This window comes from Cebidichthys violaceus, unplaced genomic scaffold, assembly GCF_023349555.1.
Source record: "Cebidichthys violaceus isolate CVI_PGR_0920_01 unplaced genomic scaffold, fCebVio1.0.p SCAF_42, whole genome shotgun sequence".
In the NCBI taxonomy this organism is placed as follows: Eukaryota; Metazoa; Chordata; class Actinopteri; order Perciformes; family Stichaeidae; genus Cebidichthys; species Cebidichthys violaceus.
In genome coordinates, this window is record NW_027176617.1 from 470,524 (window position 1) to 494,650 (window position 24,127).

Consider the following 24,127-nt stretch of genomic DNA (forward strand, 5'->3'; position numbering starts at 1 on the left):
CAAAACTATTTCAAAAAGTTTCCAGCACCTGCTGTACTTGGACATCTGATAACAAGCATGTGCTGTACTCAATAAAGAATGTGTGAGTGTGTACCGCCATCTGTTAGCAAGGACCCCCTGCTGTAAAAGACGGAAAGCTTGGTGTGAATCTCATAAATAATGTAGAAGCATTTCGAGCACACTCCCCCACACACACACACACACACACACACACACACACACACACACACACACACACACACACACACACACACACACACACACACACACACACACACACACACACACACATCTAGCGACACACCATCTTGCTTACTCAAACACTGAGACCTGGGCATATTCAATTATGCTGACACATGTTCTTTTCCTGACACACAGCTCAAGTTCACACACAAAGACACACTTTCTTTCACCCACTAGTGCACATACACTGTCCAACTGAAAGACACACACACTTGATAGTGAGCAGAGTATCAGTTTGACTGACACACGACAAACTTGCACTAGAAATGCCCAGCTAGCAATACAAGATTTGTCTCATTAAGAGTTTGCAAAGTCAGTGAGTTCACGTTGTCAACAGGCAGAGGGTGTTTCATGCAACTGTGAAATAAACTTACAGAAATACACGAGCATTACTGCAATAAGTAAATAAACATATGATAGTAAATGTTTGTAAAGGATTTCTACAACATGTGAAATCCAGCCTACAGTTTCTATTGTGAACTATCTGCAAAGACTTCCAAAGGCCATGAAGAAGAAACTGATGGACTGAAAAATGTGAATGTCATGCTATTACTTAGAGAAGAAACACCAGTGACACCATACATGTTCTTATAAAATGTAGTTGTGTTTAGTTTGTCATCCATCCTTGACATAACAGTGGATTAAGGGCATTTATTATTGTGCATTTGGAAACACTGGCAATCTGTAGGCAGCCATTCATGTAGCTGGTCTGATAACATCACAGAATGTAATGTTAGACCACATAACATGGTCTCTTGTATTAGCGATGACTCCGATTATCTGATCTCTGCAGCTGCCAAGCCACAACAGATTTAATCTTTCAACCAGAATGAATGGGTCAACACCTCTGAGACATCAAAAGGCTTGTTTGCTTATCCCAGCGAGGGACACCAATTGTACCCACTGTGTGTGTGTGTGTGTGTGTGTGTGTGTGTGTGTGTGTGTGTGTGTGTGTGTGTGTGTGTGTGTGTGTGTGTGTGTATTCTGTAGGACGGGGGACATTTTGCATCTCATGCAGATTCCTGTGATTTAAGAAGTGTTGCATTGCTACTATAACACAGGCGTTGGAGTAAACACACATGCAAATTTACATGCACATACAGCACAAGAACACACATTCTTTGTTTTAAGGTAGTGAGCATACGCACACACACACACATTTTCTCAGGCACGCACCATCTGTTCAATCAAGCAGGCATGACTCAGAGGTGTGTTGAGAGGTGCTGTTGATTGGTGAGCTTATAGCACTGATATGTCCTTAACACTACATCTCCCTCCTTCACTCTGCCTCCTTTCGACTCCTCTCCTGCCTCAGCCTGCCCACCTCTCATTCTTCATAACTGCATTCTCAATTATCGTTCTTCCAATCTAATGGTTTTACGTTGTTAATCGTCCCTCAATGTCTTTGCTGCTTCTCTCTTGGCATCCTCTCACATTAATCTTCTGCTTGTCTCCTGTGCGGCAACTCATTCAACGTACTGTTGTGTCATAAAATACAGTCGGTATAGATAGATAAGCCAAAGTCGTATTCCACAAGCTGTTGCTTGTATTAAAACTTTGCGATAAGAGGAATATTATGTGTCTGAGAGCTCTGAGATCAGAGACATTTCATATCAGCTGTCACATCAAACACTGACAGTGTGTGTACATCCAGCCGCCGATCTGTTCCTGCTGCCATCTATGGATGCTTTTATCTTCAGAGCGAGGCACGTTCGAGCTGACAGTTCACTCTGCTATGTGAAAAAGGTTTATGAGAATTACAGGAGAAACATTGTGTGCATTGTATAATGAGATGTATTATGGAGCTGCTGTTTCACACAGTGCGTGTAATAAGCATGGATTGCTATAAGCAAGACTGTGATTGCAACAGACAGGGCGTAAACTACTACTCCTACTTCAATATAAGTGGTTTGTTTTACAAGTAGAACTTCAAATTATTCAATATAAGAAAATATTAACTTAAATGTGCATTAACTGATATTTCGCCATGTGGGGGCAGCAAAAACAAACAGCAAACAATACAACATATTTTTATTGTATGAAGTTAATATGTCAAACTTGTTTGCTGACATCTGTTTATATATATATATATATATATATATATATATATATATATATATATATATATGTCTTTTTATTCATTATCAATATGAAAATATTGATTAGAACAGCTTCAACTAAATTCCTGCAGGAGCAGAGGGTCAGATACAGACAAACACACACCATAATCCTGGGGCAAGAACTACATTTGTAAGCTTCCCTGCAGCATTAGAGAGAAAGACTGTGAGAAAAAGTGAGGGAGAAGAAGTTGTGAACTCAAAGAAAAAAGACTCAATCTCACTGTAAACTCCTCAGCTCGCTGAGGGCTATTTTCCCTCCTCATTAACCCTTCCAACATGCAGGGTGTGAAACGTTACTATTTTGAACAAAAAAAAACAAACTACAGCAGCAATTAATGAAGGCAGAGTCTGAGGAGGATCGGCAAAAGGGATTGGATGGAGGGATACGGAGAGGCAGGAAAGGGGCATGGAGTGGGGAAAGGCTTGGGACGCATGAGAGAGACATGAGGAGAGAAGGAGAGGCGAGCTCAACTGACCTACATTGCAAAAAAAGAGAGAGTATTGCTTCACTGAAACTGACACTCAAACACTGATTCACTGAAAAGCTATGTCACATGAATCTTGCTGAGTTTGCGCCTGTGTGTGTGTATGTGTGTGTGTGTGAATTTGTCTGTTGATATCAGATGACCTGTAACCCAAGCCATCTGTCCTCCATGTGCTTCAGTCTCTGTCTCTATCTCTCTCTCTCTCTCTCTTTCTCACACGCACGCACGCACGCACGCACGCACACACACACACACACACACACACACACACACACACACACACACACACACACACACACACACACACACACACACACACACACACACACACACACACATTTACAAGCACAATGATCCACCTAACCAAAGTCTGTGTGTGCATGTGAGTCAGTAACCTGAATCGTTCACTCATGCACTATACTATTGTCCTTCTACGGTCAAAAAAGTGGAGGTTCTCAGGTTTCTTTCCTTCACACTCAAACACACACACACACACACACACACACACACAATGTATGACTGGATGAATTGTAAAGTACTCACACACTGAACCATACTCTCTAATTGATGCATTTAACCTGTATGACATTTTATAATTCATAAAACCTTCTACAACTCAAGCGGTAATGGGGTGCTTTGCCTTTAATGGCCAGCAGTACTGTTACTATGGTCATTTACAACCATTACCAAATGTTTACAGCAGCATCAGACACTCAAAGACACAAACATTGGGTTTCAAAGTTCTACAGTACATCGCTAAGCAGCTGATATCCTTCCTAAACTTCACGGAACAGCCAATAAATGAAAAATCTAATAGATACATTTTGGGTTCAAAGTTATATGTTTCTCTGCACTAAATGTGTGCAATGGTCTTCAACAGTTCATACATTTAAAGAATGTATTGTATCTACCCATAGGCCTCTATACAGAACACACACAGGATGGTGTGCAACATTATTATTGAATCACATACAAGTTATGTAAATTACAAAAAATGACATTACACTTTTATTTTTAAAGATGCAGTGTTAAACCCTTGTTTTGTTGATGCTATCAACTCTGCTGCCATTAAGCTTCAGTTGTTAGCATCAACAGCATGATTTATAATTACATACAGGTATGTCCGGTCCATAAACAATGTATTTCCTTACTTTAAGAATGGTTCAGTAGTAACAATTACAGTGAGCCGGAGTGGAGCTGGGGGCCCAGAGTGGGGTGGAGGACCTGGAAAGGTTTCTTTTCTTTTTTTTTGCTTGTTGTTGAGGTGTCGCAGGCTAAGCTTGAGGGATACATCACAACATGCAAACCACACAGTGAATGTTTGCTTATTCTCTTATCTCAGAATATGATAAGAGAATTATAAAGAACTATTTAATTTGTTTTGCCAACTTACATGTCACTATTTTGTCTGCGAAAGCATTTAGATAAATGCTACAGTAATATAAAAGCTGATGGTCTAAATGCATGGTCTAAATGTCTGCTGCATTTGAGTGTGTGTGTGTGTGTGTGTGTGTGTGTGCGCCTGATTGCCCAGTCATAATCATAATTGTGATCAAAGGGATAAGTCCAATGTGAAGTGTCATCTCACAGCTAAATATAGTTCAGCTGGAAAGTACAGTGGTGCTTCAGGCTTATACTTCTCTCTCACTCTCTACTTCTTCCTCTATGTCTCTCTGCAGCTTTTTTGCCGTGTAGTTTTTCATCAATGTGTGTGTGTGTGTGTGTGTGTGTGTGTGTGTGTGTGTGTGTCAGCATATGTGCGTTCATGTGCGTGCACAGTGCAGGGACCCTTGCCAGACTGGGAACTCTGACAAGGCTGCCACTTTATTCCCTGTCACTGTCTGCTAGTGATTACACACAAACAACAACAAACACACACATACATACATACATACACACAGGAGTACGGTCCGATAGTGAGGGAGTAATGGAGGATCTGCCATTGACAGATGGAGACAGAGAGTTAGAGAAGCAGGGGAAGAAGAGGGGGGGGGGGGGGGGGCGAAGGGGAGAGAGTGGTTAAGAGTTACACAAACAAAGAGAGACAAGAGATGGAGAGAAACAAATGACTGTGAGAGTCTATTTCGGAAAACAAACACTTAGGCAGCGTTGCATGACTTGCACTTTCTCACCCCTCAATAACCCTGAGGGTGGGTGGGTGGTGGGGGTGGATGGGTAGAAAGACAGACAGTCAGCGAGAGCCTGAGAAAGAAAAGAGCCAAATGGAAAGAAAGGAATGAGAGAAATGTGTAGAGAGGAGAAGAGAAGAGAAGAGAAGAGAATCAGGGAGGGGAAACACGAGCGAATGGTAGAAACAAGCGTCGATGGTTGTAGGAAAAACTAGGGCAGACGCAGTACGCACTTATAAATGACATACCGTGATACAACAAGACAAGCTTTCGGGACACACACGCATATACTGACTCTCTCTCTCGCTCCCACACACACACACACACACACACACACACACACACACACTCACACACACACTCACACACACACACACACACACACACACACTTCATTCAGAACAAGCGCAAAAACTGTGTGAAGTGTACTTACCAGGGGAGCAGGAGTAGCCCACTTCTGCAGCATGCCTTCTCTCCCCCCTCTCATTCCTTTTCCACCCTGAACTCCTCTCTCCTCCTGCTCTGCCGTGTCCCTTGTAAAGCACCCTGAGTCTCCCTCTCCGTCTCCCTCTCTCCCCCTCAAGCGGAAAATCCCAAGCAGATTCAGTGTACTTGTGCTACAAACTGCTCTCGGCCTTTCTCAACCTCTCCCCCCCACCCACCCACCCACCCCAAAAATACACACACACACACACACGCACACACACACACACACACCCCTCGCCTAAATCTTGACAACGAGGCAGGAAGCTCCCCCTCACTACCACTGATACGCAGCACTCAGGTGATCACATACACAAACAAAATTGGTAGCACACACGTGCACACGCCCACAGGGAGGGAGTCCCGCATGCAGAGCTCCAACGTGTATTATGCAAGGGGCTGAATGTGAGCCAGAGCTCTCACACTGTCTGCCCCACACACACACACTAACACACAGGGCCCCTCCCACCGTTCGCTCTGCCAACTTCATCAGGTATTCATTCAAAAAACACACACACGCCAGCTGGCTGCACGCCCAGAGACCGCTTACAAGTAGCGAAAGAGGACTAGAGAGGGAGAGAGTGAGGGTGGGAGGCTGTTACAGTGAGAGGGGCAGAGGGAGGGAGGGAGGGAGTAAGCAGTAGAGATTATAGAACAAGAGAGAGAGAGAGAGAGAGAGAGAGAGAGAGAGAGAGAGAGAGAGAGAGAGAGAGAGAGAGAGAGAGTACATGAAAGACACACATGGACAACTCATGTACACAAACAAATATACATGTATCTGGGGTTGAAACTATGAATAATCTGTTGAGTATTTTTCTACATGTATTGATGAATTATGACCTATAAAATGAGAACCAATAGTTAAAATTGTCCAACATAATTTCAAAGAGCCCAAGGTGAAGTACCAATAATGTAAAAAACAGATCTTTAACTTGAAATGACAAAAAGAAGAAGAAGAAGAAGAAAACAGAAAAGAAGCAGCTCATCCTCACATTTGAAAAATTGTAACCAGAGTTCTTATTGTTTGTCATTCTATTGATTACAAATATTAACCAATTATCAATTAATATTCTTCCAAACAACAATTTGGTTTCAGAATTGTGTGTGTCATCAATACAGATGTACACATACGGGTAAATATATCAATTACAAAAGCAACATCATCTATTTTCCCCTTTTAGCAGACACAGTGTTGTGCACGGATTTCAAAAAGGCTGCACTTCCTACTTTCCACCACTAGATGTCACGACTGATCGCCTCACTGACAGCATGCAGCAGTCTATTACAGTTAGTTAGCTGACCTAGTTAAAAGACCATTTGGAAGTATATATAGATGAAATGTGCTCCTCAATGCTAAGCAATGTAGCACGCAAAGGGAATAAGAGAGTAATCACTCATAAGATGTTTACACACACACACACACACACACACACACACACACATGCAGAACAGCAGGGATTCCCACTGGACTCTATGGGTCTAAACATGCACGAAAAACACATCCTGTTTGTGTTGGTTGGTCTTCCTGTCAGCTTGATTTCAATCCTGGTGTTCAAAGTTGGATATTCATGGAGTGTTTAACTTCTGCAGGGCAGTGGACATTTCAAAGTTTCCTTTTAATGTGGTAAGAGGACTAAAAAAAAACTAACAAATTGTACCCGGAGAGGCTCAGCTGGATAAGAGGATTGAAAAGTGGTAATCTGAGAGTCCTTTGTGCACTTTTTAAATTTTCTTTTGGAAGGCATTGTTTGGTGATAAGCACTCAGAGCGATGATGTTGTACATGCATTTTTCCACTTCATTTGTGTGTTTGCTTCTCTTCTTGGTCTTTGTGTTGGGGCAGTTTGACTTTCTGTAGATGCTGTCCATTCTTTGTTAGTTGTTAAAGATACAGTTCCTGATTTGCTACAATGTTGTGCCCACAAATCACAAAATATCCTTCCTGTTTTGAAACTAGACCGTTTAGCAGTTGTTTAAAAACGTTTTATCCTTCACAAAATATGGTTTTAGGGGCACTTTTTGGATTTCCTGACATTATTAAGATGTCGCTCTTTTATTAACCAGTTGTATATATTGCAAACTAAATAATACAGCATTGTCTTTATTATCACTATTGAGTTTAAAAGAAAATGATCTAAATTATAGCATAAAGTAAGCAAACAGGACATAGAGGACATAAAGAAAAGAAATGGATAGAGATAGAGTCTGAACAAAAACATAAGAAGAAGACACAGACAGAAAGCCAAGAAGAAGAGGCTGAGAGAAAACCAGACCAGACTGAGTATTTGTTTCACAGTCGTTTCCGTTGCCTTGGCAGCTAATTGGAGCCTCTCGGCATTTAATCATAATTCATTTGTGTGGGTTTGCTTACAATCTGCCATAAAAGTGAAAGCAGTGAGAGAGAGAGTGAGAGAGAGAGAGAGAGAGAGAGAGAGAGAGAGAGAGAGAGAGAGAGAGAGAGAGAGAGAAATGGTGGAGAACAAGCACAAAGTTGCAGAAAGAGAGAATCAGTTATGAGGGATTTGTTTTGTGAACGTTGATTTTTGTTACGTCTCTGTAATGTCTCTGTTCAACTGGTCCGTCTTTAAAACATTCTCGGTCCAGCCGAGGTGGACACACGTCAACGCCGTTCCATCGCTTCTGAAAAACTCTGCCCTCCACCTCGAAACTCAAACTCTAGACCCACATAAATATCCAGATCCTTCACCCCCCCTCTCGGCTGTTAATATCTGCAGACCATCACTAAATGTCTAGAATATCACCACTTGCTCATAACTTGGTAATATCGAGTGCCACTCCTTCTATATGTTTTATTGCCCCATAGCTTAAAAATGTCTTTATAAACCCGTCACCTCCTCGTTATTTACATTTCTACTTCATGACTTTAGGATTTTATAAGCATTACTCAAAATCACTGAGGTTTCTATTACACAGCTGGATCTTGAATACATCATGGGAAACGTGTGTTTCTAGTCTTTCTAGAAACTTGTGTTTTTAATGCAGATATCCCAACTCTACTCTGTTTTTCATATTAAAAATATTCAAACGATGTACTTGTAGTAAACACACGCTGCATTATGCTGAGCCACAACCGGGAAAATCAAATGAAAACAACTTGTGTCGTCATCTGGCACAATAAACCAAAAATGAAAGCTTAAATCAAGATGTAAGAAACGGCTTCTTCATAACATCAAAACTCATTCAATAGGAATTCAATTTACTGTTAAGTGTGGTAAAAGAAATCTCCCTCAGCAAATACTGCTGTTCTCTCTTCTTCTGTCACAGTCTCAGTCAGAGGCAGTCACTAAGGAAACTGATGAAAAGCTTCTATATATACTCACACATACACACATAACACAGACTGCTCGCTCTCCCTCTCACACTCAAAATACCGACTCTGCCGCTCTTCTCAGTCGCCCCCGCCAAACTTCACACACACCACCCATCCATCCCTCCTTCGTCTCTGTCGGCGAAAAGTCTCAGCTCTCTTGTTTATCCGTGTCTTTCCATCTGTCTCTGTGTGTGTCTCTGTGTGTGTCTGTGTGTGTGTGTGTGTGTGTGTGTGTGTGTGTGTGTGTGTGAGTGAGAGAGAGACAGCAGGTGCAAAGCCGTCTAATGGTCGCATACCGAGCAGACACGAACGATCACGGCGAGAGTCATGGCTCTACGAAGGCACGGCTTTATTACACACCTTAATCATATCGAGGCCACGTTTCCCTCATAATCTATCATTCATAACCTTGTGTAATCATTACGTAATCATGTTAACAGTGCCCTCCGAGTCCTGCACACAAATATCTTTCACTTCGCCTCTCTGTCTCTCTCACAAGCCCTCTGCCAGGCTGTGTTAATTTGCTGGCAGTGTAGTGCGCTACTTCAACCCAAGCCACATCCCATTCACAAACCTACTAATCCACACACACTATTAGATCCCTGCTACACACACACACACACACACACACACACACACACACACACACACACACACACACACACACACACACACACACACACACACACACACACACAAAGAAGTCTGCATGTTTGTGTGTGTGTGTGTGTGTGTAGGATTAGGGAGGGACTGGAATGGATGGGCAAATCACTGCTAAGCTCCTCTATTGCTGTATAATCCTACTGAGTACACACACACACACACACACACACACACACACATGCACAAATATGCATTCAGACGCGCACACAAACATGAACTGATGCTCTCTCACTCTTTCATTTTCACACACGTACGATGCATGTATTCACAAACACCCACGCACACAAACAATGGCGCGCATCGTCGACATTCAGACGCACAAATATGCAGGCAAAAGTCCAACAAACTCATTCAAGGGCAGGCGCAGACATAAACACCCAAACATTATTTCAAAGACAATACAGTATGTAATCCTGTTCAGAGAATGTGTGTTCCTGCATAAAAGGGAAGTAGGAGAGAAATGTGGGAAGAGGGAGAAAAAGGGAAAAGAGAAAAGACAGAGAAGAGGAGCAAAAGAAAAGGGACAGATCAATTTAATTCAAACTCCATTCATCATTACACCATCCATTCATTCACTCTACCCACACAGCTATCACTCCTTTGTCTGTTCTTACACCATAAGACCCTCACATGTATTAAGGGAGAATGTTACTCACTTTAAAAAAAATTAAATATGAAGAAATTGCATGAACTACAACAGCTCAATTAGTGATTAAGAACACGGAAATATTTCTCCTCAAGACTTTAAAGGGCGAAGGGTGTGATGTGAGATATGATGGGCGAATGTGGCTCCTCAGCTAGCATGCTACTTTATCAACTTAATCTGGCTTTTCATAGGTTATTTTAAGTCTTTTAAATCTGTATCAAACTGAAAGTTCAATATTTTGAAATTGTGTAAAATTTGGATAATAAACATGAAATATAAAACCATTATGTGTTACATTTTCATGTGATTGTAGAGTCATTTTCATGATTCTAATAGTACACTTATTTTTGTGAAGAAAAGTAAGATATTCCCTTTTTGCGTTTCAGCTACAGCTGCAACTAACGGTTGTATTCATTTTAGATTAATATGATGATTATCCACTATTCACATTACATTTATGTAATGCTAATTCAAAGTAAATCCTCTTCTTCTTTTTCTTTTTTTAAATCACACCTCATATTTGCACTCCCATGATCTTCTCACGTGGGTGGGACACGGTGAGAAATACAAGCAGTCAATCAGATGGCGTGAGTGTGAACGTTTCTTAGCTGAAGTCAGGTGGAGGACAGGCTGACAGGTGTGGGATGTGTGACTTTGAGGGGCTGCAGGGAGGATGGTGTTAAACAGCCTTCACAGCCGGCCTGTGGAGACAAATGGTAATGAACACACGACTGTAGACTAATGCTGCTTCATTTGCCTGTCAGCACACACACACACACACACACACACACACACACACACACACACTTCCTGATGGTGCCTGCATGTGTCCAGATATAGGACAGAGAGCCATACTATTGTGTGCTCTGAAGGTGAACTGCTGTAAAAGGCATAGGCAGGCAGACTGGCACTAATTGGCATGAATGGGCATGTCAGCGGGCATTGTGTGGATGAAGGAGAGGTGGGCGACTGCTCAGCATGTGTCCTTGTCTGTGAATAATGTGTTCCGCCTTTTCAAAAGCACAAGGATAAAAATGTCAGACAGACAGCAGTACGAGTTGAGCACGCAGACTCGCACAAATCATCAAAGGCCTCTCTGCTCGACACAAACACACATCCAACACCCCCGAGACTCCACCCAACACACACAGTACACACCGAGGCCATTATCCAGGCAAGTAAATTCCACAGCCAGGCACACACAACACAACACAACACAATCACAACACACTCCAGAGCTGCCCGATGAACACAACAATGGTCTTTGATAAGAATGTCCACTCGCTCTATACAATCAAAACATATGTAATCATGTTGAATAGCCATGCTGATTGCTGTCGGACTCCCATAAAATGGCTCCAGCCAATTGGGCAATTTCTACAGAGTGAAGCATGAATGTGTGTGTTGTTAGCCGAGGGATGTTTTATGTGGCAACAATTACGTCAGGGTCTCGTTGTTATATTTTTTCTTTATGAATGGGACTAAAATATGGATGGTTCTTCCCTACGTATACAACTTCACAATACACCTGCAGGGACAAACAAACATACAATATATACAAACAATATTATACAATAAAAACCCCATCGGTTATTTCATAAATTCAGTATGATAATTTATTGTCTTTCAATGCAACCATGGAACATTTTGCACTTCAATTCTTGATTAACTGAGAGAATACTCACAGTATACAAAACCTTGTGGTAATTTCATATATTCATTATTAATTATTGAATTTTCAGAAAACACGCTATATCATGATATACATATTGTTATCAAGATATGAAGTGACCTATCGTGACAATAATTTGGGCATATCGCCCAGCCCGTATTTGGAGCCAAAGTCTGTGCAGTATTGATCAAACGGTGGAGCCACAGTATCGAGGTCCCGCCCACACAATCACGCAAACCAATCACAAGCACAGCACAGCCACAGCTCGTTAGCAAGAGAGTATCTCCGCTGTCAATCATGACCTCACACCTTGTTTTTATGGCATCAATAACACATTCAGGTCAAATTTATCAAAAGAATGAACAAACATCAGCGTGATGATTTTTTTAAATCTGGCGCATGTCCAATCCACTAACTGAGGGGGCGGGCTTTATGACCTCTACTGTAGCCAGCCACCAGGGGGCGGTCAAGATGTTTTAGTTTCACTTTTGGGGAGCTGCCATGTCGTCCATCTTCACATGTCGTCTATGCTGCGCGCACACACACACACACACGCACACGCACTTTCTTAACAATATATTGGACAATATCATATTTGTAAAAACACATAATATAGACAAGCATTTTGTGGTAAAGATTTGTGTGACTGAATATAAATAAATAATTTAAAATAACAACGATATGAAAACTAGAACATCTAGAAAAAGTCAAATATACCTAAAAAAGTGCCAAGTAGAAACAGGTTGGAGTCATTATTTGTATCTTGAATACAAAATGCTTTGACTAACTAGTTGAGCCGTATGTCTGTGCTTTACCATCCACCTTCCAGTGCCTCCTAATTTAACAAACCAGTTGGCATGTGGAGGCTGCTGTTGAAATATTCAAGTACACTCACGGCTCATTTGAGTGAGCGTTTGCAGAGAGAGCCGAGAAGAGAGCAGACAGACCGACTGCACACGCTTCGCATTGCTTGTCTCACTTTTCCCACTGATCTTTGACTTTCTTTCAACATCATTATTTTCAGTAGTTTTTATGCACACAAAAAACATACACACACACACACACACTGTACACACAAACACAGATGAAAGGAAATTCCGTCTGGCTGACATTCTCTGGGTGGACCTTTTCAAACTAAGGAAAGACCAGCGAATACTTTATGTGTGTACGTTTGTGTGTGTGTGTGTGTGTGTGTGTGTGTGTGTGTGTGTGTGTGTGTGTGTGTGTGTGTGTGTGTGTGTGTGTGTGTGTGTGTGTGTGTGCGCGCGCACGCTGTGACCAAAAAAAAACAACCTACTTGTGGGTAAAATTCTTCTAACATGCATTAGAAGCTGTGGCAGTCAGTCACACACATACACACACACACACACATAGTTGTCTTGAGGGTGGCTGTGTGCAAACCCTTTGACCCTGACCCAATTTCAACACCAAACACAATTCATGCCTTAAAGACCACTGACACTTTGCATGTTTGTGGGACAATTCGATAAGAAAAGGTGTGAGGAACAAAGGAGGGAGGGACAGATGACAAGAAGAGAGGAGAGAAGGACGAAGGGAGGAGGAGGAGGGGGAGGAGGAGGGGGGAGAGCAGGCTAAAATAACAAGAAACTGACAGAGGGGCAGGAAAACATGGAGAGAGACAGTGATGTCACCTTGTAGTAGCACTGCAGTGAGAGGGACAAAGAAAGAGAGAGAGAGAGAGAGAGAGAGAGAGAGAGAGAGAGAGAGAAAAGAGAGCGTAAAGGACATGGAGAAAGAGACCTAAGAGATCTATTAGCTGATAGAAGTCATGCAGACAACCTCCCACTCCTTAGGCAATTGATTCAAGGATATAATGCGGAATGCCGTGTGTGTGTGTGTGTGTGTGTGTGTGTGTGTGTGTGTGTGTGTGTGTGTGTGTGAGAGAGAGAGTGACAGTGAAGCTCTGGTTTGGGCCTTGGGGCATAATGTAGTACTACTAGAAATCTCTCTTTTGAGACTGCACTTAGTCTTTCTCCTCTCAGTGTGTGTGTGTGTGTGTGTGTGTGTGTGTGTGTGTGTGTGTGTGTGTGTGTGTGTGTGTGTGTGTGTGTGTGAGAGAGTGTAAGGATACATGTAGAGGAGGAATGAAAAGAAAACCAGGAAATACTCGACAGTTTGTAGCTAAAGGAGCATGTAAATGTGAGCTTTAGTCACTTTGGTGTGGGTGTGTTCTTCTATTACTCATGTTGTGGGTCCTGTCCACTTTAAGGTAAACCATAGAATTTTAGGGTAAAGTCTTTCCTTTTTTGGTTAAAGTAAGGGTTCGGTTGAGCATGTCGCGTTTGTGGTTCAGTCTCCAGCGGATAATTTAAATCAATGCAATGTCCTCCTAAGTGTCGAAAGCAAGTTTGTGTCTGTCTCCGTGTGTGAGTGTTTCAAGAGGACAGCATAAAGGAATGCCTCGGTTCGAGACTTGCCAAGAGCACTTTTCCCATACGCCGGTGAGCCAAGACTTCCCCAACCAGCCAAGAATAGCACCAACTCTCTCTCTCTCTCTCTCTCTCTCTCTCTCTCTCTCTCTCTCTCTTAGTTTCTCTCTCACCCACACACACACTCAAGCGCTCACACTTTTTACTCTTTGGATTCATCGAGAAAGACGGTGGTAGCGTGAAGGAGGGAAGCACAGCCTCACACACACTTCAATCAGCACAGTGAGGGAGACAGAAAGAGGAAAAAAAAGACAGAAGCACATTTTGTGAAATATTACTCTTACGTGCGTTGGCAGTAATGTACACGCAGTCATGCCAGCAAGGCACATTTGGATTTGAGAAAACACTTAAGTCTCTCTTTCTGTTCAAATATAGGCTTTGGCAACATGATTCCGAACAAAACGTCACACTAATAAAGCTTCACTGAATTGAACTGGAATGACCCAAGACAGCGCAATGGAGGAAGCAAGTGAGAGAAGAACACAGGCTGAGATTCTAGCAGAGAAACTGCAGCAGTACTCTCTAAACTCTCCGCTCCCTGTGGGGTAAATGAGAGTGCTCTGGTCTGTGAATGTGTATGTGCACGTGCCTGTGTGTGTGTGTGTGTGTGTGTGTGTGTGTGTGTGTGTGTGTGTGTGTGTGTGTGTGTGTGTGTGTGTTCACTTAAACAAGCACGCCTGTTTAAGACCAGGACCAGAGTGCACTCCCTACTCCCATTGCGAGGCACCAAATGTTGAGGCAACAGAACAACAGGCAGCACTGTGGTTTCTACTCCAAAAGCATTCACAGCGGGGTCGTCACAAAGAATGAGGCATTTGCATTTCAGCGTGAATGGCTTGTCTCTTTCTCAAAAATCTTCAATTAGGCACCGCACCGATCAGATTTCAACAAAAAAACACACATTTCCGGCTGCTCCTTCTTCTTCGTGAACATGGACCAAAACAATAGGTTAACTGAGGAAGCACACAATCTCCCCCGACATCTTCAACATCAACAACTTCAACATGATTGGTTAAGTTTCAGTCGACCAATGTTTGAGGTACACGAAGAAACTCCAAACAGTTGTACGGAAACCTCGCCACAACTAGTGTTTTGGCGGTGTAATCCAGAAAATACCCACAATGCCGTAGCCTACACGCATAGGCTACGGGGTTGTCTCTGCGTAGAGCCTACTGTACGTCCAACTAAAAATCAGGCCTCGACTCGACGGCTGAGGTTGTTGCTCGGAACATTCACTCAGTATCACTTTTTAATGTCTGCACTGTTGATGCCTGTACTGTGCAATAATGAAATGTTTTTAATTAGTTTGTGATGCAAATTATTAGCTCAGAGCTGGACAGATCAGTGCTGCTTTGAGACTTAACCTGCCAATTAGTATCCTGACTCTGTGGTGAAGTCGAACATTAATCTCCTGGTGGAGGACGGTTAGTGTTTGTTATTAAAGTCAGCCATGTCCATTGTTTATTGCTCACGACAGCAGTAAACAGACACGCAGAGCATCCCTCGGGGAGAGAGGCGAGCGGAAAATAACACTCATCTCCGAACGTGCGAGGCAATCTGGGGGGAAGGAACTTGAAAAACTTTGCTTAAATGTTTGTTCATATTGATATTTTAGCCTGCTGTGGAAGTCTTATAGTGAGTGAGTAGAGAGACTATCCATCAAAACGAAGGCCTGAGTTCAAATCCTTGAACCTCGAGGATTTGCTCTGCAGAAATGTCCGCGAGGAAGATAATCGGCAACAGCTAAGGTGCTATTCTGCAGCTGACCCTGCGATCTTACTGCCCTGTGGAAAAGGAGGAAGTGAAAAAGTATTTGTCCTCTGGGAATCAATATTAACACAGAAAAAGACTTTGTGCTGCGAGTATTTCAGAGAAAAACACAGCAGCTTGTGGTTCACTAGTAATTTAAAGAACGACAGATTTGTTTGTATAGAGATTCATCAATGAACTTGCATAGAAGTTGGATAGTTAAACAAACACACACATGAATGAATTTGAACAAAGCGATAAACTAGAATACACCCCCCCTCCTCAGGCCTTATCTAGACATTAGTTATAGGACGCATTTCACACTCTCTGCACTGCCAATAGGGCTCTCATTCTCGCAGGAAGACCCCTTGCTAACTCGTTCCTGAAGGTGTTATGCATGAAAATATATTGCTGGTCCAAAAGAGAGCTCAGTCTCATCACTAGGCAGACTAGCTAACCCTGAGCCTAAAATTGCCTCTCCTCCAATCACAGCAGTGAACAAACTTGGTAAGCCGAGGCCTGCTGGCTTCATATCAGTATCTGAAAGATGCCTTCTCATCTATCTGACGTTTTTCTCTTTAACCTTTATAAAGAGGTTCGAAGGAGTGGGTGAATCTATCTTAATGTTTGTTAATTATATTCACAGACAGAAAATGAGGATTAAGAGAGTGAGCCATTAATTTGAACCGAGCGATACATTTAAGATGTGCTGTGGCTCAAAGCAACAGAGGGAAAACCTTGGTACACATTCACCGCGAGCTGCACATGTGATTAGCTGCCACTTCACACACATTAAAATCAAATGCACTTTACTTAACATGCATGCAGGCAGTGAGCAGGGTGACAGGTTTATCAGCAAAGCAAGGCTCTTGGCTATGAGGAAAACACCGGGCTGAATAGTCCTTGACGTCAGAACTAATAAATTAAACATGACAGTCAGACCAGCAGCTTTTAGGTTGTAATAGCAACATGGCAGCAGTTTGTCAGTAATGATTCAGCAGTGAGCAGCGAACCACTGTCCTCGAGCTTAAGAAGCACAACCTCAATTCAAGCTCAACTGCAAACCTGATATAGGTCTCCATCTATTCATAGAAGCAGCTTACATAGCAAAACATTACTGAATTTATTCAAATGAAAATCATGACGTAGGCATATGCTAACAGACGGGGACAATCTCACCTCATTCAGCACAACTCCTCCAGACCCCCCCTGGTTTGTCAGCAGGTGGTACAGCCCATGGAGAGGGTTCCAGACTTTCCCAGAATGCAGTGTGTTGACTCAGGGACTCAGCACTCCCTGGTGGAGGAAACAACGACAAAAGTTGACGCTAAAGTAGGGACAGGACAGATTATAACACGGTGGGAGGACACACTGGTATACACTGTGTTGTAGGCATCAGCGGGAACAAACGCATGCATCACAAGTTTTATTTCACAAAGCCTCACATGTAACTCAGCTTTGATCCATACGCATTAACAACAATATGGGACTGTCACATCTTGCTTCAAATAGAGTTGCAGCTGCAACCAGAGAAACATGCAAAATATTTGTCTCTGATTTTCTGTATCTGCACATTTGTACAGATCCATAGGTGAAGCTCAACAAAAACACTCCAGGGATGATTATTGATGGTGGAAAATGAAATGAAATGGGTCACAGCTTAGGTCCACAAGAATGTTTTTGAGACATTTAAGTGAACGACCAATGGAAACCCACTGTATGTATATTCTTTACAGGCTGTAAAGCATTCCTGCGCATTATTCCATCATATTATATTAGTTTAATGCTCTCGCTTTAGCCCTTTAAACCTTGTCACGGTGCATCTTTTTTGTTACCGTCTGCATAACATTTTAGTGCAACGCAAACACAGGTCATCATTATAAACAGGATCTGTCATATTCATGGTATAAAAATTCCAATGCATCTTTAAATCAAATGCGCAACACGCTGACTTAAGCAGACACACACACACACACACACACACACACACACACACACACCGGCATAAGAGACAGACTGGCTGCTCGTTGACAGTGTGCACACACACTCTGTGGGACTAATTAGGCAGGTTGTGGTGGGATGATGGGGATGTTACAGGATACGAGAGACATCTTTCCCTGCTGTTAGTCAGCTGCAGTGTGTGTGTATGTGTGTGGGTGTGTTGTATGAGGAGGTGTGTGGGACGTCAAACATCCTACTGACCCACTTCTCACATGTCTAAAGACAAAGGAAGAGGTGGGTAGGAGTGTGTTTGTGTCGCTGTCTAGCTGTGGGAAAGTGTTTTACTGCAGCCTAAGGAAGACAGAAGGAGGAATTACAGCATGTGTCTGTTTTGTGTGTGCGTTACACTAGTGATGGTGAGATGCATCATTCTACGCACACTTCTCATGTAATGCATGATTACTCTATTCTACAGGGGATTGAGAGCTACAGCGGAAATGAGAGGTGATAATGGGACAGTGAGACAGAAAGTGAATAGTGAGAGAAAGAAATAGGAATGACTGCAACGGCAGACATGTTAAAATCAATAGGCTGTGCGCTATAGTACAGTGTCAGGCTTAAATTAGGCATGTAAGCACACACAGATTAAGCGGAAGGCACACAGAAAGCAGCAGGGTTTGTGTGCGCTAAAGATATTTGTAATGTGCGTATGTAAGGCAGAAACAGAGGAAGAGAAAAATAGATGTGTACTGAGGCCATGGATTAGCAGACACCAACTGGCAAAGGAGCCCATCGTATGGTGCTAAAAAAAAATGCAAGAGAGAAAGAGGGATGGAGATGAGAGAGGAGGGGACAGAGAAAGAGAGAGAAATTGTAAAAGTTAAAAGCACAGACAAAAAGTAGGAGGGATCCAGAGGTGACAGGACGAGCAACAGACAGAGAGAATGGAAAGGCCGTGAGGTAAAGCAGACACAGAGAAAGAGAGAGGCGATCGGAAGGCAGAGAGAAAGAGAGACAGAGAGAGAGAGAGAGAGAGAGAGAGAGAGAGAGAGAGAGAGAAAGACAGATGGTGGCGGAGAAGAGGCAGATAGAAACTCACTGGGAGGACAACACTGGCACAACCAGCGAGGCACAGCGGGGAGCACGGAAAGCTGCAAAATGTCAGTGGAAAAGGGAGGAGGACAGTGAGAGGGAGGGACGAGTACGACAGAGAGTGAGGCTTCATTCCAAAATTCCGCCAACTCTTAGGGAAAATACTATGATACCCGAGTCTTTGAAGATGTCAGGTTTAAATATATCACCTGTAATGGCCACTGGCCAGGCTCTCAGGCCAAAGCAAATTAAATGGCACACGCAAGGGATTAACTAAAAGAAAGGAATTGAAATGTATCAAAAATGTTGCTTCTAACAAATGAGACTTTGAGGGGAAACATACTGCCACTCTAACTGAAAATACTTACTACACTATACAGAAAATCAAAAACTAACATTTCACAAGGTGTTGCCAGGCTAGAGGGAGCCTCCGGTCTACCAGGGTGTGGCAGCTCTTATAGACAGAAGACATTAGAAGACTTGCTAGAAATCAATAAGCATCTTATGAAATAACTTAAAAGTTACTACAAGGAACTTTCATTTTCTGTTGATTTTGGTGGTCCCTGTGGACAAAAGCGGTAGTGTTTCCTAACACCAGATTCCCTTTAGAAAACCTCTCATTTTACTGCAGCAGGCTCTGATGCATGTCCTGGTTCTGGTTCTCCTGTGCCTCCCTTTTCTTCCGGAGGGTCCAGCAATACGGCCTGAGACTGGCTGCCGTCTGAGCTGAATGACTTTTCCAGTGACCGATAACAAGCATTGAGAGTATATATAACTATATAGAAAAAGCCAATCTACTCCCTGATGGTCTCATTTACTTATGTAGGTCACATAGAGGCACCAGTATTAACTTAAGACGGTCTCATAACCAGTCAAAAGTCCCTCACAGTCACTTTAATTGTTAGTCTGCCACACATTTTAAAACATAAAACAAAAGCTGTTATGTAGACAATTTTGTAAAGATACCACAGGTGAAATAGATGCTCAGATATATACAACCAGTCCCGATATTTTTGTGGAACAATTTGATAGTTAATGAAAAGAATGAACAGGAAACATGACTTTAAGTGCGCAGTGCTGATATAAATGTAACAAACACACACCACTCGCTGTCTCAAACACACACACACACACACACACACACACACACACACACAAGACACTTTGTCTCAATCCATCACGTCCAATCCACAAATTAAGCAGGCTAAATTAGTCAGAAAGGGTTCGGTGTAAACCGCATTAAGTGAACGACTGATTGAATTGCAAAGCACAGTGGAGCAGCAGTACCTGCAATGAACTGTGTGTGTATCAGGCTTTGGTTTTCTTTTTTTGTCAGTCGTGTGTGCTTAGAGGTTTTTCTCCGCATTGTACCTACAATAAATTGCATTACATTAATTTAGCAGATGCTTTTTCCCCAGAGTGACTTACAATGAGTGTATTCAACCTCCAGACAAACAGCTGAGAGCTGGTTCAGTGCTACAGTACAGGTGCATAAAGGACCACAGCACACCTACAGTAAATCTAGCTGACACTGTCATCAAGAGAAACTTACAAAGAGTCAACAGGTGAGAGTTTGCCAGCAGTGTCCAAGTGGTCTACACTCTTGAAAAAGGATGAAAGTTTTATGTGCATGTCCTGCTGTTGTATTCTGTTAAAGTGGCTGAATGGGTTAAAAATTTTGGTCATTTATGTCCGTGATTTAGATCAAAAGGCGACAGTGTTTAACACGTTCTCTGAGTGAGTGTTTCTCGGTACTTGACTACATGCTGCCGTGATTAAAACCATGAATACTTTAGTCCACTCAACCATCACTTCATCTGTTTAAGTGCTTGCATTCTTCCCATTCTCTCCGTCTACGTGTAGTCAAAAAACTAAATCCACCCACTGTCAGCGTGGCCAAATCCTTTGATTACTGCACAAGTTCTTTCAAACAGTCTTTTTTTTTTTTTAAATGGTTGTAGACTGTGGAACCACAAGTACAGGGTTCAAAGGCTAACAGCAGCAGATTCACCCTCAAAATGCCTCCGAAAGTTGCATTCAAACACAGAGATGAATGCCAAACTCTAGCTGGATAAACGCTGACACATACACTTAACGGTTACAGTAGAACTGGGTACAGATGATAGAAACATGACGTTAAAAACAAAGTGTTTGACACTTAAAATGTGTGTATTTATGAATATTGGTGCGTTCTCTTAATGAACCTTTACAGAGAGAGTTGTGGGAACACCTCAAAGCCTTTAGCTTTCAATTTCTCATTCTACTTGCTTGGACAAATTACCCGTCCTCTGGTACACGGTTAATAATTCATCATAAATATGACAGACAAATCACAGGAACACACACACACACACACACACATAGACAGAATACTTTGGGAGCTGACGTAGTGTCTGACAGCTGTTTGGTTGGCTGAGACAGAAGAATGCAGTGGGTCTTTTTTGTGTGAGTCGACTGCGTGACTGACCATCACTGTAATGTAAGGGAAATGCCTTCCTCAACCACAACCCCATTTTCCTAGACTCCAACATATCTGCCATACCACAAGTGAGGAATCAGCCCTCTGAAGGTTCAAGGTGCTCCAAGCAGGGAGGAATGTTATCTTGGGTGCACACATGTCTGGAAAGACCAGTGTCCTCTACTTACAGACAACCTTTATCTACCATCCCACACTCATTTGCTGTGTTAGTGGAAGTGTGTACGTGGCAGCCGTGTGAGGTTCAGGGCCATGGCGAAAACTCCCTTTGCTGACCTGAACTATTTTTTTTATATCCAATTTTATGATATGTTGTTGGAAGGAAGGACAGAAGAAAGGGAGGATCACAAGCCAGGACGCGAATACCAATCATTCAGCAAAGACAAACACAAAATAAAGGTCAACATTTCCAGGTTTACAGTACTTTCTCTCTTTCTCCCTCCACTTGCCAACTCTTTCCAATCTGACACCATTTATAGCCAGTCTGTGCTTAGTAACCCCTCCAGTCTGAAGCTCCTGCGAGTGACCGTCAGAGATATCAAACCCCGCTGTAACAAGGGATCTTTAGCACATTTTCATAGCGGGTGTATTACGAGGGCATAGAATCAGGGTGTTGGGTTACGATGCAATCATATAGATAGATGTTGTTGATGCAGGAGCTGATCGCAGCCTGAATGAACCTGATTTAATGGCCAACATGCAAATCAAGAGAGGGAGAACAATGGTGCTGAAGCTTAAGAGCTGTCCTCGACTACGATTGCTTTGCAGGAACCTGTCAAACTATTTCTTAGACTAGACACAGGCTTTTGGACGGCATTTTCCAGGGCTATGCACCGCCTAGCCTGAAATAAAGACAACATGCAGCTCAGCAGATGAGTCAATGATGGATCACGTTGGACTTCACTGTAATTTAATTAGAGCAGCCTGTCACAATGGTGGTAAAAAAAAAAAAGAAACCATCCAGAGTTTTTAAAATCTCAGAAAAGTAAAGTCTGACCGCTTGGTGAGTCAGCTGTGAGTGGGTTAGATTCATTGCTCATTATCAATAAAAAGATAAGGAAAACAACTAATTGACAAAATATTTACTTGTTGGCCTGAACCCTAGTGTGTGATTAGTTTGACTAATCAGCTCAAGGAGGCAGCTGTTGCTTCTGAGGTTTCTGTTTTCCCTTGTTCAACGCATTCAGACACACTGCAACTACGTCAACGCCCAACACCTTCACTATCCGTGACAATGTCTCCTGTTGTGTCTTAAAGGAGGCGGGGTAGAGTGTCCTGTCTGACCTTTACTTTGTGCAACTCTAAAACTTCACTTGTGGGTGGAGCGTACATACACACACACACACACACACACACACACACACACGCATGTACACAAAGGCATGCACGCACACACACATAGAAAAAGGACATGCATTCATTTGTTCCAAATAAAGACAATAGGGAGAGACAAATCCAAGACTGCATGTGTGTGTGTGTGTGTGTGTGTGTGTGTGTGTGTGTGTGTGTGTGTGTGTGTGTGTGTGTGTGTAAGCTTCTGTGTTAAGGGGGCATGCTGAGAGAATAGGAAGCATGCTTTCTGTGCCAACCCTATCCTTGGCAGTCAAACAAGGACACTCACACAGACGCACACAAACACACACACACACACTGCTGAGCGTTTTTAATTGGCCACTGATTTGCCAGTTAGTGTTCTTGCCACTCTCTTCACCTCACTGTGCTGGCCCCCTGCCCTACAGCCTGGCAGAGACACAGCTGGACCCGGACAAAGTGTGTGTGCATGTGTGTGCGTGTGTGTGTGTGTGTGTGTGTCATCTTGAAGCAATTGGTTTCGCAAGAGTGAGTGTGTCCATGCATGTGTGTAGGTATAGGAAGGTATCACTTTAGATACACTTCACGTTAGCTTGTGAGTATGCAAATGGACGAGGTTCAGATTTATTGTCAGACATCTTTCAATTCGTAAGTATCACTTCATTCAATTTATTGAAAATTCTTCATCTCTTCAGAAATGTTGAGGTGTCAAAGTTTTGCATTTTAGTAAATAGTAAAGCACAAGTTGTGCACTGCTATTGTGTGGCTGATACTGAGGGCACTTTTCTCCTTTAAGTGGTTTTACACCAAGGCCAAAATATTGCCTACATTAGTAAGGAAAGTACTGTTCATAGTTTTCAGCACGCTGAATTTGTCACCAGGGTTGATAGTGTGCTGTGGAACATTTTGGTTAAAAAAGAAAAGAAATTAATCAAACAAAATACACCCTATAACCTTACAGAGTTAAATTATAGTTTAAAACACTTGCAAAGCCCTGTTGGTCTGTGTGTGCGTGTGTGCGTGTGAGTGTTTGTGCGTTTGTGTGTTTGCGCGGGCACATGATGTGTGTGAGATTTATGTAGCCCATATCATGAGCAGAGTGCATCCTTTCCAGCAATATCTTGCAAGGCAATGACAATCAACATTCATTCCTCAACACACTGACACACACACAGACACACACACACACAGAGACAAGTACCCAGGCACACAGATCCCAAGGTCAAAACAAAGAGGATGAGATATGAGTGTGTGGCGTGTGTGTGTGTGTGTGTGTGTGTGTGTGTGTGTGTGTGTGTGTGTGTGTGGTCTGTGTGTGTATGCATGTGTACGCGTTT

The 24,127-nt window shown here is 42.7% G+C and overlaps 1 protein-coding gene across 3 annotated transcripts in view; it reads right to left on the reverse strand.

The window, feature by feature from the left end:
- The window catches only part of atxn1a (ataxin 1a), an 84,499-nt gene that overhangs the window by 12,854 nt on the left and 47,518 nt on the right, over positions 1 to 24,127 (reverse strand). Inside the window, exons 3-4 of one of the 3 annotated variants that reach the window (XR_011104955.1) lie at positions 17,150 to 17,266; positions 10,474 to 10,800 (exon numbers count right to left, since the gene is read on the reverse strand). The gene's annotated coding sequence lies outside the window, so the exon portion shown is untranslated. Of the gene's footprint in view, positions 1 to 5,410; positions 5,576 to 10,473; positions 10,801 to 17,149; positions 17,267 to 24,127 lie in introns of those variants that run through there. The other 2 variants (XM_068728454.1, XM_068728455.1) reach the window with 2 other exon arrangements.